This window comes from Aedes albopictus, chromosome 3 (assembly GCF_035046485.1).
Source record: "Aedes albopictus strain Foshan chromosome 3, AalbF5, whole genome shotgun sequence".
NCBI classification, from domain to species: Eukaryota; Metazoa; Arthropoda; class Insecta; order Diptera; family Culicidae; genus Aedes; species Aedes albopictus.
The window spans coordinates 370,265,634-370,283,267 of NC_085138.1; the positions used below are offsets into that span (position 1 = coordinate 370,265,634).

General features: G+C 37.6%; 1 protein-coding gene across 2 annotated transcripts in view; it reads right to left on the minus strand.

Moving 5' to 3' along the window:
• Positions 1–17,430, minus strand: part of LOC109432310 (protein unzipped) — a 215,307-nt gene extending 197,877 nt beyond the window's left edge. For both annotated transcript variants that reach the window (XM_062855574.1, XM_062855575.1), the window contains exon 1: positions 17,279–17,430. The gene's annotated coding sequence lies outside the window, so the exon portion shown is untranslated. The remainder of the gene's footprint in view (positions 1–17,278) is intronic.
• Positions 17,431–17,634: the final 204 nt, after the last annotated feature.

A 17,634-nucleotide genomic window follows, 5' to 3' on the forward strand; every position in this document is an offset into this window, starting at 1 on the left:
ATACCTGGAGAAATTCCAAGAGATTCTAGGTAAAATTATTTAAAAAAGTCTTGGCGGTATTCCTGAAGGAATTCATGGTAGGCAATTCCGGAAGGGATTGTTGGAGGAACTCTTGGCGGATGCCTAGAGCGATTTAAAAAGGAATCCATGGCCAAATCCTAGAGGAATTTTTGGAAGAATTTTTGACAGAAGTATTGGAGCAGCTCTTGGAGAAATTCTTATTAGAGTTTCTTGGAGGAATTCTTGGCAGAAGTTTTGGAGGAATGTCTGGAGAAATTCTAAAAAAAAACCCTGGAGGAATTTTTGGGGAAATTTTTGAAAAAAAAATGAAGGAATTCTTGGAGTAATTCTTTGAGGCATTCATGGGAGAAGTCTCGGAGCAGTTCCTGGAGAATTCCTCTCGGAGAAATCCCTGGAGTTGTCCCAGAAGTATTTTCTTGAGAAATTTATGGAGGTTTCCTGAATAATCTTGGAGGAATTCATGCAGGAATTTCTGGAGGACTTTTTGGATGATTTCTTGAAGGAATTTCTTTACAAAATCCCTGGTGGTTTTTCTGGCGAAATTCCTGAAGGAATTCTTAGCAGAAGTCTGAGAGGGACCCCTGGTGAAATTCTTGGGGAAGGTCCTGTAGGAATTTTTAGAGGAATTCCTGGAGGAATTCTTGGAAGAACTCTAGGCAGATGTCTTGGAGGAATTCCTGGATGTATTCTTGGGATTGGTGGATTTCCTGGAGAAGTTGTTTGGGGAATTCCTGAAGATGAATTCTTCGACGAATTTCTGGGGAACTTTCAGAAGTAATTTCTGGAGGATACTCTGGTGGAATTCCAAAAAGAACTCATTAAGGAATTCCTGATGGAGTTCCTGGAGTAATTTCGGGAGGAATTTTTGATGCAATTTCCTAATATTTTTTGAAGGAATCCCTGGAATTCTCGAACGAATTCTTAGAAAAATCCCAGAAGCATTTTCTTGAGGAATTTCTCATGGTTTCCCGAAGAATTCTGGGGGTATTCATGGAGAAATTTCTGAAGTAATTCATAAAAAAATCTTAAAAATGACTGAGGAAATTTCTGGAAGAATTCTTTGAGGAATTCCTGAAGAAGTTGCTGAGGTAATTTCTGTAGCAATTAGTTGAAAAATTTCTTCGCAAATTCCACGAGTAATTTCTGGAGAAATGCCTGAAAGTAATCTCGCATGAATCATTGGAGTAATTTTGGGAAGAATTTCTGGAGGATCTGTAGGTCTCTGAAGAAACTCTTTGAAGAATTTCAGGAGAAATTCCTAGAGGGATTCTTGGAGAAATTTGCAGAGCATGAGCATGAGAGCATGAGCATAAGCATAGATGACCGCACAATTCGTAGTTGCTACTCCGTGATTGACCAGAGCAATCGAAATTGCACAAGGAACCAATGAATAGGGCTTAGGACTAGCTTACTATTCTCAATGTACACAGTTCGAGAGCTCTCAACTTTAATAGGGTCAATAACGGCGCCGGCCACGTCCTTACTGTCATCGAGGATGGGAGGGAATGTTAGTAAGACAAACGTTGTTAAAAAGACCGCGAATCGCTGCATCTCCACGTTTGTCTCAGGAAGGAATTTTTTGTTAGTAGGGTAAGGTACATTGTCAGTCCGGGAGTCACCTATGGTTGGTGATATGATTTGACAATGGATCAATATACACAAACCGCCGTTAACAACCGACCACTTTTCGACGCAAAAACTAGCCAAAAAGAAAATTCTATCGCGCGTCTCCACTCCACTAGGGAGCAGAAACCTTTAATCTATTCCATACAGAAATACACTGAACGAAAATACACTCTCTTGTCAGCGCCCGGATTTTTTCGACAGGCGAGCCCGAACTAACACTTTTCACTCTTTCGTGTAAATGCAAAAAAAAGAAAACATTTATTATCAACTAAAAGTGTATTGGGAACTAGCGCCGACGGGAAGCGAAAAATTCGGAACCGACTCGATCCACGACGCGTCCACCGCACGCTCACCGCCGTCGAAATGCTCACTACGGAATACAAAATAGAAAGAGAAAAAATCGAACCACCGAAGCAAACGCGCGCGAACTCGATTCTTGGAGAAATTTGTAGATTGGAAAAATTCTTAGAAAAAACTCCTCGAGGAATGCTTGAATAATTTCTTGACTGATGTCTTGGAGTAATACCTAGAGGGATTCTTTGAACAATTTTTGGTAGAATTTTTAGAGGAATTTGTGGAGAAATTCTTGAAGAAATGTCTGGTTAAGTTCTTGACGGAGTTCTTGTAGAAATTCCTACAGGGATTCTTGGAGAAATGTCTGGTGGAGTTCATGACGGAGTTTTTGTAAAAATTCCTAGAGGGATTCTTGTATGAATTACTGGTAGAATTCTTGGAGGAACGTACCCCTGGAAGATTCTTTGAGGAACACTTGGAGAAAGTCTTGGAGGAATTTCTGAAGGATTTTTTGGAGGAAATACACTGATAAAGTTAACAGATACTAGAGTAGTGCTTGTAGGGCTTGAAGGTCTTAACCCCAGAATAGTTTTGATGGCCTAGATCACCAAGTGAATGTTTCTGAGTTATTAGAATTGCACTCTGGAGGCTCTAAGAGAATTCGCTAAAATAAAAATACCTCAATTGGCATACAAATGGACCCAAATACTTTGGGTCCATTTGTATGCCAATGTACACCAAAATAGCAAAACATAGAGATACTCGTGATATAATAAGGTGCAACAGACACAATCGTGAAAGATTTATTCCAATAGAGTGAAGAGAAACAAGAGTAGAGCCTGTAGACCTTGAAGGTCCTTATTCCAGAATAGCTTGGATAGCCTGTAATACCCCATGAATGTACCAAAAGCATTATATTTGTGCACTGAGGCTCCATCAGCAGTAAAGACTACATTTCACGAATATTTTTTTTTTTACAATTATAGAATGATACAGTATGTAGGTATCGTAATCCAATCTTCAAAGTGTATTGGAGGCTATTTGTATTTCATGGAATGATCAACTACCACAATATCGAGTTGCTCGTAGCGTTGCGAGGTCTAATGGACATCAACGTGAATAAATTTCTTGAACAGAGTAAACCAAACTATGGCAGATGTTGTAGATATCAAGAAAATGAATTCCAGAGTACAGTATGCGGCAGGAAAAAATGCGAAAGTGTTTTCCAACTTCAAACCTCGTTTTCGTCCATTTGACGTTAACCAATCTATGCTTCAACGTTCCATGATCTCTAATAGGCTAGTTTTCTGAAAAGTTAATTAAAAATTTTCCCATTTTGGTCACTAACCTTTACAGGGCGGCGTCTGAAGCTGAAGACTATCAGAATTTTCAAACCGCAGAAAAGTACACAGGTCGCTATATTTCGTATCTGATAAAACAAAATGTTTAATTTTCTCCACAGTATCATCAAATATATGTACTTATTTCATCTAGTATGTGAAACTACATGGTTCTGGATCAGTGTGGTCTGGTTGTTCATTGAATTTAAGCTAATTTTGTTACTGTTATAGTCATTTTATTTAATGACCATTGGGCGCGCAGTTTATTGATACCCGCATATTAGGCTTACATTATCACATGTTAAACATCAAATATGTTCATTTTTATTTTTCAGTGCTAGAATATAGACATTGACTGATACACTGTCATGAAAAAATAGTCATATATGTCCTATATTTAGCGTGTAATAGTGCCTTGAACTTTTCGCATTTTTTCCTGCCGCACCCTGTAGTTTGGATCACCCAATTCATGTACCATGAATTTTCTTGGGGTGCTTTTATGCTTTTTAAGTACTGTAGACTATGTTTGGTTTAGAATGTTGGATTTGTGACACAAACTTCGGAGTACTTTGGAGGTCTTAGAATAGCTCTGGTATCAAAACTACAATAAACTATGATAGGTAGTAATAGATTGCATGTCAAGGAAAAGAAGATCGTCCCGGGTATTTACGGGTTAAACTACGCTATAGTTTCCAGGAGAGAGAAATGTCCATATACGAACGAGAGCTCGTAAATCAGCAACTTGTTAAACATCTGGTTTGCAGTGATTCAATATCGTTCGATAACTATAAGCTTCAGCAACCATGCAAATATAGCTCCAGTTACAGTCCCGCCTGCAGGACGAAAACTAGCTCACAGAACTCAATTAACAATTTATGTTCCGGCAATTAGATCACCATGACGCCCTGGAGTATTTACAGCAGCATGACAACGACCACGTCAGATCAGCTCCGGAACAATTTTCTAACAGAGCATAGAGCCCACCATTGTCCCACCCGAGCAGGCAACCATAAACCTAAACCCGGTTATCCATCCAGGACAGAATGTCTAAGTGACTTATGCAATACTGTTCCAGCAGCCTTCCGTGTCCATTTCGTTCTATTTACATACTCCACTTTGGGCCCGGCAAGAGAGCCAGCAATAACACACAAGATGCGGTTGGTCCAGTCTAGTACCAACAGCCTCCGGTCCGGGGAGTGCACCTCGAGGCAATTTAAGTCCAAAAATGGAACAGAACCGACTTCTTCGTCGTCGTCATCATCATCCTCCGACGCGAGCCGTCCCAACCCGACCCGGTCCCGACCCCGTCCGTGGTAGCATAAATCAAACACTTTATGTGAGTTATGGTCAGTGTGCGGTGTGTTTAGTCAGATCATCCAGTCCTTCTATTGGGATGACCGAAACAACGAGAACTGCGGCTGCTGCCGGCAATTTCTTGCCATCAGCCAGCATATCGGTGCGCACTCGCACTCGTTTCGACAATATATGTACACTCCTACACACGCTTGGAATGGAACGGAACCGAAGAAAAGTGGGTAACTCAAAAGTCAAACCCCTTGTTCCAGCAGTCCCATTGTTGGGCCATCAACAACATACAATGTGGCACAGTGCCGTTTTCGGTTGAAACCGGAGAAGTTGAGATGGTTCATTATGGTAAAAAGATTTTTGCCTCTATTTTGACTATTTTGTAAATATTGTCTCCATAGTGAAATTGATCAATGATCGTTGAGATAGATCGTTGGAATTCACCAGGAAGTCTTTTTGGAATTCCTCAGACAATTTCTGCTGGTAATCTTCCAGAAATTCTTGGTGACTCCTAAGAGCAGTTACTGAAGAAATCTCGACTAACATTGTTTGAAAAATTCCAGCAAGGATTCCTGAAAAAAATCTTAGTAGGAATTTCCGAAGGTGTTCTAGTAAGAATTTTAGCTATTTTTTCCAAGAAAATTTTTTAAAGGAATCCTTGAAAAATCTCTGGAAACATCACAAAGGGAATTTCTATAGGAACCCTTGAAGGAATTACAGGCAGGACATGTATAGGAATCCTTGGAGAAACCTCTGGGCAATTTCAGCAAGAATCTGTAGAGAAATCCCATGACGAATTTGTGGAAGAATTTGAAGAGGATTTCCGCAAAGACTTTTCCTTGGATTCCTCCAGGAGTCCTTCTTTGCCTTTCTCTGTGAATTTCTCCAAGAGTTCCTTAACCTTCACATACCCGCCCTACGACAACTCGTTTTGAAAATGCTGGCATTTCCTCAATTTTCATCCGTTTTTTTAAGTCACCCTCAATCGATCATAAATTGGTGCAAATTTATTACACTCAAGTGTACATGTAGTATCCGGAACCGTTCCGGAGATATTCCGGATTTTACTGGGGTCAGGGGGTGGGGTAGGGGTTTGTTTTGCCATATGGCTAAAAGTGATTATTTCGTGTGCTATTGTGTTTGAGAGGCCCCCGCGGAACTTGTTTCAGGTGTTCTGGAGCGGCCATATCAGTTGCTACATACTGCAGTCAATTGTTTCTGCCCCATTCTCTTGAAATCATGAAGTTTGTTATGTCGCACGGCATGTTTTGGTTGCACACCAGAAACGTCCCCGATGTCACCCCCGTGGAACCTGTGCTAGTTGTTCCGGGGTGGCTATATTAGTTGATAAAGACTTCAGACTATTGTTTCTGACTCAGTCATTCGAAATCATGAAGATTGATATGTCGCACGACATGTTTTGGATGAAAACCAGAAGTGTCCCCGCGGAACCTGTCACGGTGATCCAGATGGGTCAACTAATTCAAATCTGATTATCGCAGTTGTGATTTGTTGTTCACAAAATGAATGGTTCAAACACAATAACACACGAAATTATCATTTTTAGCCTTTTAGGCACCCTCCCTGACCCCAGTACAATCCGGAATATCTCCGACATGGTTCCGGATATTGCATGGCCACTTGGGTGTAATAAACTTGCAGCAATTTATGATCGATTGAGGGCGACTTCAAAAAAATAGGATGAAAATTGACGAAATACCAGCGTTTTGAAAATGAGATGTTGGGGGTCGGGTATGTGAAGGTTAATGAACTCATTTAGGATATTCTCCAACTGGGAGGGCCAACTGAGATTTCTGCAAAAGTTCCTTTTGTGGAAAGATTTCTCCTCAAATTCCTCGTCAAAGTTCCCCAAAAACGCCTACTGGGGTTTACCGAAGAATTCTTCGAGTTCCTCCTCCAATAATACTTTTTGGACTTTATCTAATAATTCTTCTGGGATTACTTCTAGACATTCTTGTTGTGATTCCTCAAATTGTTCTTGATAGGGTTCATACAGTAACAACTGCTGTAATTTATCTAAAATTTTCTTCAGATTCCTTTGAGAAATCATGTTGAAGTTGCTTCTGGAATGCTGATGAGATTTCTCCAGGAATTCGTGGTGGAAATCCTGTAGGATGTCTTTCCGGGATTCCTCAAGCAATTCCTGGCGGAAATTCTTCAGCAATTCCTGGAGGATCCCTAAGGATACCAATAACTGCATAAACATTATCTGGAAATGCTTATGAAATCCTAGCAAGAATGCTTGCGGAAATCCTGGTAGGAGTTCCTGAAGGAATGCCAGCAAGAAGTGTTGCAGGTATTCCGAGAGGAATATCTAGAGGAATCATTGAAGAAATTCCTAAAGGAATCATCGTAACAATTACTGGAAGAATTGTTGAATAAACCAATGAAAGAATCCAATTTCAAGCAGGATCTCATCAGGAATTCCTTAAGGAATTCTAAGATGATTTCTCAAAAGATTTATCCAGCAATTCTTGTAGGGATTCTTCCGAAAATTCCTTTTAGGACCCCTCCAGGTTTTGTTCCTGGGATTCTTCTCTAAGGATTTCTCTCGGAATTTTTCTTGCAATACATCCAGTAGACAGCAGAGATTCCTTCAAAAACTCCTTCAAGAATTTCTCGGGTATTCTTGCTGAGATTTAGAAGCATTTTCAGCAGAAATACATATCTAATATTATTGCTCTTGAGAGTGAGTCATCCAGGACTTTCTGGACGAGAAACCCCAGTCTTGGAGCAATTCCAGCAGTAGTTCTTAAAATAATTTTAAGAGGATTCCCAGTAGGAATACCTAATCATAAGTAGAAGAAATTTATTAATAAATTACAGCAGATTTAACGCGGAATCCCAGCAAGAAATTCCTAGTAGTGATGCTTGAAGAATTCTTTAATAAGTCCTGCAGAATTTTAAGGAGGAATCCCAAAGGGAAACTTTGGAGAAATCAAAGGAGGAATTTCTGGGATAGTCCATGGAGAAATCCCTTCAGATGTCTCGATAGAAATTTTTGGAGGAATCCCAGCAGACATTCTTGGAGGATTTGTGAGAGCAAAATCTGATTCTGAATCCTTGGAGAAATCACTGGAGAAATTATTGTGGAAATGTTTGGAAAAGTCCCTGGAAGAAATTTGTGGTGCAATACCTGGCGTGAATTTCATGAAGGAATTCCAAGAGGAATTCTTAAAGATATTTCTTCAGCAATCCCAGCAGGAATCCCCTAGAGAAGCCTATCGGGTATTCCTGGAGGTATTCCTCTTGGGATTTCTCCTAAGAATTTTGAACATATTCCTTTTGTGATACCTTCAAGGATTTCTCCAGAGATTCCTCCAAGATATTCTATAGTAATTTCTCTAGCGATTCATTCAGAGATGTCTTCAAGAATTCATTTAGATTTTTTTCTTAGAGCACCAGCCAAAATTCCTACCAGAATTTCACCAGGAATTCTTGCTAGAATTTGTCAAACATTTTCAGCGAGGATTGCTCTAAAAACTCCTCTAGAGAGCCCTTCTAGAATTCCTTGAGGATTCTCAGCAGAAATTGCCTGAAAAATCTCAGCAAAATTTCTTGGAGGATTCTACCAGAAATTTCTGAAAGTTTCCAAGCATCATACCTGCAGCAATCCCAGCAAGGATTGCTAAAGGAGAAAGGATATTTCAAGCAGCTTCAATAACTTCAAATTTATTGAAGATTAAGGACAAACGTCTTGAAATCCCGCTTCAAAAGTGCATCAGAACTTCAAACGCACAAATCTCAAGAAGCAAGTTTCAAACAACAGTGCATTTGATTATTCTGTTCTTGCTCACTTGTAATAAGTTTAAAATAAGAAGATCGGGTGCGCTGGTTTTGTTTACGAAGAGATTTGTGCACTCGAAATCGTGAGTAGGTGCCAAAGTCGGCCATCGTGGCGGCCATTTTGGGATTCTAACAAGTCTGTCCTTAAATTATAAAATCGTATATAATTACAATATGAAACAACATTACATTGTAGAATCAGTTCACGGACAAATCACTCAACAACAGTGTACCATTCATCATTGTTCATCCTATTACGAACTAAAAATGCACTGTTCTATGTCCTCAACCTCCAATACGCATCTACTGTGTTGCACGTCGCTCTTGTTTCGGGGATGCTAGTTCCACAAAGAGCCTTAACGTGTACGAACTATTCGCTACACTAGTGACTGTAATTCTCCGAGGACTCCTCCAGGGAGTCTTTTGGCATTTCCAAGTTGAGTCTGTTATTCTAACCAAATTTTGTGGAAGTTCAATGGAAAATCAATAGGAACTGTTTCCATTATTGTTATATGTTTCTCAAGTAGTTTTCTTAGGATTTTCTACAAGATTTCTGACAGGACGTCACAAATTATTTAAAAAAATCTCGAGGCTTTTAGAAATTTCTCCTAGAAGTATGTGGAAAATTATTCCAAAACTACTTTTGGCCACTTTGTTGTAGACTTTTAGTCTAAACATACACAGCCTTTCATTGCAAGAATTCTTGGAAAATGATAGAATAGGCTATTCCTATAATTTTTCTGGTCATTATCAGTGCTTGAAGCACATCGGAAATGTAGACAGGATTTGAAGCGGCCAGACCACTGTGCAGCGTCTTGTTGTAGATATTGGTGCCACAATTGAGATATAGCACGGGGACATTTCGTACCAGTCGTTCAACATAAGTATAAATGTGAAATAAATACATTGGGAGTGACTTTGCTAAGAAAGTTAATGTCACTCCATCGATGCTCCCCCTCCTGTGATGGGACAAAGGAATATAACTTTTATTTTCAGGTTCGAAAGCCTTTAAGCGCCTATACTTCTTCCATAGACTATCACCAGAGCTTCTTCTTATCTTCCCTGTTTTTCTCTGGAACAATAATAGATAATTATTCCAAAAACCCCTTCAAAATGTATCTCCTGGAATTTTAAGACATATGTGTGTTTCGTTCACAGATTTTTCTACCAATGCCAACAGGCAATCGTCATGGTGGTCTGAATTTCTTACAGAATCATAATTTCTTAGATTTTTTGTTGATTTCATTATGAATTCATCTTGGTCCATGAAGTTGATAGAGTTAGCAATTCTGTTCCAATTATTTTTATGGATTATAGCAGAGGGGGGGGGACTGATGAGAGTTGTGTACCGGGAATAAGATACATTTATTTCAAAATTTAGATAAATTTTACTATTATTCAATCCAAATATAAATGGAACGAGCTCACCGATTTTTCCCTCAATGGCATCGTACGGTCAAATTTTAACGAACGATGGCACAAAAAAAATCGACACGGAATCATGTACGTATCGTCGGCAATCGGCATCGCCTCGAAACAAACAAGTCAGATTTACTCTTTTCTATTTACCTACACTCTCGCAGAATTGTTGACGCGTTGAAACAACAATAATCAATGTTATCTTACCAGTGCAGTGCAGTGTTGGCATCTGGCATCGATTAGATTAACGAATGCCAGCAAAATTCAGCCATTAAATAATCAAAATAATGCTTTATCTCGAAATCTAGATAATCTGCAGTCTTCAGCGAAGTTTTCATGCTGTGAAGTCGTTGGCATGCTGGAGACAATAAGTTTGGTTCGCAATTCTGTCAACAGGTGACGCTAGTGAGCATGTAAAAATGAGCATTTCAAACCAGCTCTATCTCGCGAACCAAGTAAGATAGAAAGTTCAAGTTTTCGGCAAAGTTGTTCAGAAGGTCGTCAGTATGTCAAAATGAGCAGTTTTAACCAGATCTATCTCGCGAACCAGATAAGATAAAAAGTTCAAGTGTTCGGCAAAGTTGTTCAGAAGGTCGTTTTCTTCATAAAGACAAGCAGTTTGATTCGTAATTATCTATCTCGCGATCACAATAAGACATGAAGTTCAAGTCTTCGACAAAGTTGTTCAGAAGGTCATTTGCTTTATGAAGACAAGTAAACAAAAACAAGGTTCGTAATTCTGCCACTAGGTGACTCTAGTGAGCATAATACATGAAGATTTTCAACCAGCTCTATCTCGCAAACCAGATAAGATAGAAAGTTCAAGTCTTCGGCAAAGTCATTCAGTAGATCGTAGACAAGCAGATAATTTCGCAATTCTGCAACCAGGTGACACTAGTGAGCATGTGAAATGCGCATTTTTATCCAGCTCTACAGTGATAGACATTCGTTTAGCCGAGGCTAAAAAATTTTCAAAAAAGTGTCAGGGAACTCATACAAAAGATTTTATGATAAAACTTTTTTATCGTAGTGATAGTATATCTAGTACTGTTTTATAAAAATGTGATACATCACACTAACATATACACTGAAACAAAAACGAAGGTAAAAACCCTTCAAATGTAATTTTTTGCCTAGACATTCGTTTTGCCGAATTGAACATTTTTTAGAATTTCTTAATAAAAAACTAACAAATTTCGAAAAATATCCAACAAAGTCAATTTGTATGGTGACCTGCATTATAGATTGACTTGTAAATCATGAATTAGGTCATTTTTGGAAGTGTTGCCATATTAATTTTGCATGCTCATATAAATTTGTCATAATATTGTAAATGTTTCCAAATAGAGATTTGATTTAGTTATTTTTATCGGAAGTGTTTCAAAAGAATATAATGAAAGTTCCATGACCAAAGCAGGTTGAAAATTTACCAAAAACAATGTTTTTAACAGAAAACAATAACGCAAACCATCAAAAAATCACGTATTTAAGTATTGTTTTGATGAAATATGATGGTTTCACTTGCATAAATCACAGCGTTTACTACTATTACGTCTTCTAATAGCTCCCAATATCTTCCAGACTGTATTCTGGCTGGAATAACATACATTGGACGGCTCATATTTCGAGAAATTGCACCGAAAGTATTCAAATTCCTAGCATGAACTACTTGTTTCATAATTTAGACATTTTTTTCAAATAAATCACGTTAAAAACTAATGTGGTTCACAAATAAGACTCATTTATAATATATTTCTTCAGATTTAATGAAATAAGCCAATTGTTTGACCATATCTTGCATTTTTCTATGAGCATCTGCTTTTAAATAAATAGGGTACAAACATTCTGACACTTCTTGCAGTTCTTTCACTTAGCAGTCTAGAAGACTCATTTAGTAATGCTAGTATCAAACAGGTATACTCCACAGACATTAGGGCACGTCTTTATTTCAATGCAGAACTATTTATTTTAGCTTTTATCAATTCCATTTTAAAGTTTAAACAACCAAAAACCCATATACCGTCAAGGCACCATTCACCGTGGATCTAAGAGGATTCGGGGTAAATAAGGGCTGTCATTTGACACCAGTCTTATAAACATTGTTGGTGCCGCTTTTATTTGCCTTCATTATAGGTTAAAATTAAAGCAATATCCACAGAAGTAGAAAATTTTTCACAAAATTTGGTGATGTAGTACAATTAGTAAAGGGTAGTAAGGTCGCCTAATTCCGTGGTAGGTCACCTTTCACCGTGATAGTAGGGACCCATTCACCGTGTATGAGAAATTCTATTCTACTTTGTTTAAAAATGATCAAAACAACCCAGCCAAGGGAATTTTCTTCGTTTAAATTCATTTCAAGTAATAACTTGCAAGATTTTATTAGAAAAACGAATGTTCAAATTTTCGATTTTTTCTAGATATATGGGGCATGGTGAATGGAGACCATTGATTTTTAGGGTACCCATTTACCGTGCCTTTTTGTTTCAATTAAAAAGTTCGAGTAATCGTACTTTCTTGTTAAACTTACTTCGGTAATGCAAAATACATACCTGATATGTGAATTTAATTGCTTCTTGGTGGAATAAAAACGTTACTACATTTAGTTTATCGCTTAAATCACCTTGGCGCAGTTTTCGTTTTTTCACTATGAATGCAGTGAACGAGCAGAAACCCGCTTCATGTAAACACACTTTAGTGTCAAAATGATACTTTTGAATGTTTCTAATGAGCGTTTTAACATGGTAACAATACATTAGTGTTGTATTGGTGAAATTGAAGGGAAATTGTCATATCATTCAATCATAATATGGAAATAATGAAAAAATATTCGAAGGCACACGGTGAATGGAGCCCCCACGGTGAATGGCGCCTTGACGGTACTTAATTTTTTCATGACATTTTATGCAATAATTTGAACATTTCTAACAAAAATTCTGTGCCATATTTTCAAAACTGCTAATCTTGCTTACGTTTGAGTGTTAACAGAAAACATTTTTCTTAAATAAATTTGTTTATCGTCGCTTCTCCTTATCGGGACATTTTTTTATAACATTTCTCTGAATTTCACAAATAAATAAACTTTTAAGGTCAATTATCTTGCTAAGACGTCATAAACTAAATGCCTTGGAGTATATTCTCGAAATATACTCACGAAATTGCAAAAAACTATTGAAAACCAATTTTTCATTTACCTCGGCTAAACGAATGTCTTGGCAAAAAATGACATTTCCAGGGTTTTTACCCTCGTTTTTGTTTCAGTGTGTATGTAACTGTGATGTATCACATTTTTATAAAACAGTACTAGATATACTATCACTACGATAAAAAAGTTTTATCATAAAATCTTTTGTATGGGTTTCCAGACCTTTTTTGTTGATCTCGGCTAAACGAATGTCTATCACTGTATCTGGCAATCCCGATGAGATAGAAAGTTCAAGTTTTCCGCAAAATTGTTAGGAAGGTCGTTTGCTTCACGAAGGCAAGCAATTTGGTTCCCAATTCTGCCGCTAGGTGACGCTAGTGAGCATGTAAATATGAGCATTTATAACCAGCTCTACATCGCCATTCCGATAAGATAGAAACCGGGAAAGTTTTTTGACTTTCAGGTTTTGAAGCGGTCAGAATTAGAGCATGTTTTATACCCCCCACGTTTCGATTGCTTGTAGAGTGGATAACTGACACTGAGGAAGGTTACAAGTGGTAGTCAAAATACGCGTATCTGTCAAAGGATAAGCAACATAGGGCGGAATTAAAAGGTACGAAACTGATTACACTCATTCGAAGAGGGTACCGTGAGGTGCCCATATATCGTGCACTTAAGAATTCTCAAAATTTGATAAACGTCTGAAATTTTACCATAAAGTATATCTGATTAATTTCTTCAATAATATTTAGTACTGGTACTGTAGCTCCCAAGAAAAATATAAATTAGGCAACTTCACATTATACGAGATAGTAACAACATTAGTTTTGATTTGGTTGAAAGTGCCAAATTTCGTGCAAGAGTTCCAAATTTCGTTCAAAATGGGTCCAAATTTCGCTCACTCTAGAAGACGTAGAATTCGCCTAAATGTGTTAATTTTCAAAAGGTAGCATACTCTTACAATACCAATGAAACCATAACGTGGAGATAAAATCGATGTCTGTGACGAAATATGAGTGAATATTTGCTGTTTCCCATGTTCGTCCCGGATGTTTACATTAAGATTTCGAAAAATCCTTCTGTAGTTTTAGTGGTTATTATTTTTGACGAATGTTTTGCTCATTAATTGACATCTTAATTAAACAATATATTGTTTGCTATTTGAATCAAATGTTCACTAACTTAACAGATGGTCAGTAATGTGAATCATTTAATTTTCGTGATTGTAGCTGTTTACCTTTCTATTATGTGTCATTAATAGGCACATCCCCCGGGAAGCTAGTTCTAGTAAATTGTCGTTTTCCAAATTTGTGTTCTGGCAATAAGGCTTACGGCAACAATTTGCATGAATGAAACTAGCGGTTGTAAGCTACTATTTACATCCAATGTTTAGATAAATAAAATCATCCTGAGCTTACTTATTATTCCCACATTCATAAATTTGTTTATTTTTTCTCATTTTCTACGTAGTTTATGAGCAGTCCCTAGCTAATTTTAAACCAATTAAAATAATTTAGACCTATTATTGATAACCGAATCATGCGATAGCTACAAGTACACATGAACCTCTAAAACAAAGTTATAAAAAATAGTGCACGAAATTAGGGACCCATACAAATTTTGGATTCCTAATTTCGCCAACAACATAAATGTTGAAACAAAATAAGAAAACAGAATTTTTAAGTATTTTTATTGCGTATTATAATAAAACATATTGAATTGAAATAATCTAGTCTAGTCTAGTCTAGTCTACACATACACAGCCATTCATAGAAAGAATCCTGGAAAATGATAGAATCGACTACTTCTATCATTTTTCTTGTCATTATCAATGCTTGCAGCACATTAAAGATGTAATACAAGAATTGAAGTGGCCAGGCCTACTGTGCAGCGTTATTGATACAATAAAATTAAAGAACAGGGACATCTCGTACCAACCGCTCAGTACAGTATGTAGTTTAAATGTACAATACATACGTTGGAAGTGACTTTGCTAAGAAAGTTAATGTCACTCCGTCGATGCTCTTCTTCCTGGGATGGGACAAAGGAATTTGATCCTTATGTCCAGGCTCGAAAGCCTAGGCTTAAGCGCCATTACTCGCTCTCTGAAACGAGACAAAAAGTAGAATGATCCCTTCCCCAAGTATGTACGTATAATAAAAATGGACAATATAAAAATAATCCAAAAGAAATCCACATAACAATCGTGATTGTGATATAGAAAACTACACAATATAAATCAGAACGAACTCACCAAATTCATATATTCGAATGTTCCATTCATCGATAATGAAATGGATGCCATGATCGATCAACCAAACTCCAAATGAAGCACTAACAACACAGGCTCCAGAACGTTCCGGTGCAAAAAATTCTCTACACAATGCCGTTATCACGTACTTTCAATGCAATGTTTCGTTTGCCTTTTACTGCACTATATTCCGTTTTAATTTTGAAATTAACGATTGAACCGGAATACATTATTTGAAAATCCCAGCAGGCTAGTTTTTTTTTCAGTTTGAAACTGTCAAAAATATAAATATTGTGCCTTGCGACTTTCCCTTTGTGTCGCTGGCAATGATCCAATTTCACTTCTGAACTAATAACTTTTCTTCCTTGATTGATCTTCAACTTTGTCCATATTACGGGACCAATTTCGATTCATTGTTATTCGATCTTCACATTCTTCGGCAGGAATTTTATCTTTCTAACCAACACAACACTTCATTTTCTTTTCACAGCTTTCGTCTTGACTTTCATTTTTTCGCTATATTCCACTGGTCATACACTCGCGATCTTAAAAATAAGCCTCTGAGCGGCTATTCCATGATGAAAGTTTCACTTGCGAAGCGTAACACCCGTCGAATCATCAGCGGAATCTCAAAATTTTCAACGAGAAAAAAAAACTGCCAAAAGCAAAAACACTTCCGTTCGTCACCACCGACTACTAAAAAACATATTGAATTGAAATAATCAAACATAAATTGGAATATTTACTTTTGCTAGAGATCGAAATACTTGTTCACTTCCGTGAGTGTTGATTTTCTCGTATCTCTGAATATGGCATCTGCTATTTGCATACATTTGCAATTTATTTTTCAATCTTTGACATACATTATTTTTTTCATTTCTTTTTTTGTGAATTGTTATGAGATCTAATGTAGTTTTGAGGTTATAGCAAACTTTTGATGATTCCGCAGTTAATTAGATAATAATGCTCTCAGATGTCAGAAGTTAACAAAGTTTGGACGCGCACGAAATTAGGGCACCCCACGGTATTCTGCTTAGGGGGTTCGAAAAGTCGGTACAAGATAAGTTTTTGTTTTTTTTTTTCATTTTATTACAAAAATTCCATTGACCTTACTGCGAAACCATAGTATAGAAACATTCAGCATAATTTTGCTTCGTAGTCCATCGTATCCATCTATGCATTCTATGGGGCAATGAAATGAGCAGCCCTTTATTTTATGAATATGTACATACGTAAAGAACATCTCCACCCTCGCCATCCGGACAGGGCAACATTGAAATACGATACATACATGCACAATGCTCATATACATGCAAGCAAGCATGAAGGCTTAACACTTTCGACTTTGATGACAAATAAATTCAACCTAAATTAGAGTCAATTGTTTGTGGTGTGTGCTGTTCCTCTCCAGTCCGGTCTGTACACCGCAACGGCTGACCAGCGACAACAGATTCTCCGCACTCTTCGCTGCGCCGCCGCCGATGACGATGACAAGATCCGACGGTGATAGGACTATTTATGCTTTGAAATCGCTGCTCGCTCATTCGGAATGTACAGAATACATTATGACGATTTGTTGCACTAATTTAGAAAACGTCGGCTGGTTTGGACACATTGATGCTCTCGGAATGCGATTTCAAGCCCATTATCGTGTACGCAGTGCGGTAGGTAGCCGAGAGCTGAATAATCAAATTAAGGGCAACAAAGATCAATCGTGTACTGGAGGAAGGAAATGATGACATCCTTTCAAATTGTGAAGAAGATTAGAGTTTAAACGATTTAAGGAAATTCATATGACATGTTACTTTGACTCTATAGAGTCACATGTCATAGTAGTTTACTTAAATCGTTTAAACTTTAATCTTCTCCACAAATCACCGTCGAACACTTCAGATATCCAATAAATGATAAAGTAAGAACATACTTTCAAACTCTTCTTCTGAAAATCCCACACAGAAACAATTCAAACGTTCCGATCTACCTCATAAATATTCCCACTAATTGACAAATCACTTCGATCGATTATAATGACCGTCATAATAGCCACTGTGGAACATAGATCAAACCACTTACCCGCAACAGTAACCACCGCAAAGCCCGGGAAGTCACACGGTGCTGCCGAATGAGTTGTTGTCTGTAAAATAAAAAGAAACACACAAAAGAAATCCTTATTAGAATAACAATGATCGAACATTTATTTGTGGGAGCCGGCCGGTTGGTCAGCCGGCCAGCATACCCTTTCCACCCAGCTAAGCATCATATATGGAAATCAATTAAAAACCCGAAACCTCAGCGTGCAATAAATCTTCTTTATGAAACGATGCTTCTTCCCCCTCTTGGACTTTCTTATGTTTCACATCGTTCGTCGTACGTATTATTTTACAAATCCCGAAACCTTTTTCCCGCATTCGATATGTTCCATTCAATCT